The following is a 2,500-nucleotide window of genomic DNA, read 5'->3' as shown; positions in this document are numbered from 1 at the left end:
TATATGTATGTATATATATGTATATATATGCATATATATGTATGTATATATATGTATATATATGCATACATATGTATGTATATATATATGTATATATATGCATATATATGTATGTATATATATATGTATATATATGCATATATATGTATGTATATATATATGTATATATATGCATATATATGTATGTATATATATATATGTATATATATGCATATATATGTATGTATATGTATATATATGCATATATATGTAGTTCTATATATATGTATATATATGCATATATATGTATGTATATATATATATGTATATATATGCATATATATGTATGTATATATATATGTATATATATGCATATATATGTATGTATATATATATGCATATATATGTATGTATATATGTATGTATATATATATGCATATATATGTATGTATATATGTATGTATATATATATGCATATATATGTATGTATATATATATGTATATATATGCACATATATGTATGTATATATATGTATATATATGCATATGTATGTATATATATATGTATATATGCATATATATGTATGTATATATACGTATATGTATGTATATATACGTATATATATGTATATATATGCATATATATGTATGTATATATATATGTATATATATGGATATATATATGGATATATATATATGGATATATATATGTATGTATATATATATATGTATGTATATATATATATGTATATATATGGATATATATGGATATATATGGATATATATATGTATGGATATATATATGTATGTATATATATATGTATGTATATGGATATATATATATATATATGGATATATATATATATATGGATATATATATGTATATATATATGTATGTATATGGATATATATATATGGATATATATATGTATATATATATGTATATATATACATGTATATATATATATATATATATATGTATATATATACATGTATATATATATGTATATATATACATGTATATATATATATGTATATATATGTAGTTATATATCTGTATATATATGTATATATATGTAGTTATATATCTGTATATATATGTATATATATATATATATGTATATATATATATATCTGTATATATATGTATATATAAAGTATATATATGTATGTATATATGTATGTATGTATATATATATATGTCTGTATATATATATGTCTGTATATATATATATGTATATATATGTATATATGTATATGTACGTATATATATGTATGTATATATATATGTATATGTATGTATATATATGTATATATATGTATGTATATATATATATGTATATGTATATATATATGTATATGTATGTATATGTATGTATATATATATGTATATGTATGTATATGTATATGTATGCATATATATATGTATATGTATGCATATATATATGTATATGTATGCATATATATATGTATATGTATGCATATATATATGTATATGTATGCATATATATATGTATATGTATGCATATATATATGTATATGTATGCATATATATATGTATATGTATGCATATATATATGTATATGTATGCATATATATATGTATATGTATGTATGTATATGTATATATATGTATATATATGTATATATATATGTGTATATATATGTGTATATATATATGTGTATACATGTATATATGTATATATATATGTATGTATATGTATATATATATATATATATATATATGTATATGTTAGCAGCCTATATAGCAATATCCCACACAATCTAGGAAAAGAAGCTATCGCATATTGGATTGACAAATATACACAGACTTTACACCCCAGATTCAATAAACAATTCGTGATTGATAGCATCGACATAATACTCAATAACAACTCCTTTCAATTCAATAAAGACAACTACATCCAAATACTAGGCACATCTATGGGTACCAAAATGGCACCGACATATGCCACCCTTACACTCGCTTTCCTAGAAGAGACCCTTTATGAAAGGATAGACCAAAAGTACGGGCACAATATAAAAACACTCTTCATAAAATCTTGGAAAAGATATATAGACGACTGCTTTATCCTCTGGAGAACCTCATGGGGGGATATCAAAGAACTCCACACTTATACAAAATCTACACCCAAAAATAAACTTCACACTAGAACAAAGCCCCACAGAACTACCTTTCATAGACATCCTAGTAACAATAAAAACCAACAACATAATCACAGACATCTACCACAAACCCACAGACACTCAGCAATACCTCCACTTCAAAAGCCACCATCCTAAAAACTGTCTGAAATCAATACCCTACTCCCTGGCACGTAGAGTCTGCACCATAGTAACAGACAAACACCTCCGTTCAACTAGACTAAACGAACTACAAATAACACTGTAGAAAAGAGGATACCCACTACCACTTATACAGAAAGGTATTGAATTGGCTGAAAAAATTCCAATAGACCAACTAAGAACCCCAAAAGAACACAACAAAGAACAAATTCTAG

At 21.9% G+C, this 2,500-nt stretch overlaps 1 protein-coding gene across 5 annotated transcripts in view; it reads left to right on the top strand.

Moving 5' to 3' along the window:
* LOC145242166 (uncharacterized) overlaps window positions 1–2,500 on the top strand; it is a 252,042-nt gene that overhangs the window by 103,652 nt on the left and 145,890 nt on the right. The gene's annotated exons all lie outside the window — the stretch shown is intronic.

This window comes from Euprymna scolopes, chromosome 21, assembly GCF_053919585.1.
Source record: "Euprymna scolopes isolate OS-2025 chromosome 21, ASM5391958v1, whole genome shotgun sequence".
NCBI lineage: Eukaryota > Metazoa > Mollusca > Cephalopoda > Sepiida > Sepiolidae > Euprymna > Euprymna scolopes.
Note: the sequence above shows the minus strand (reverse complement) of the source record. Positions and strands in the feature narration are given on the sequence as shown.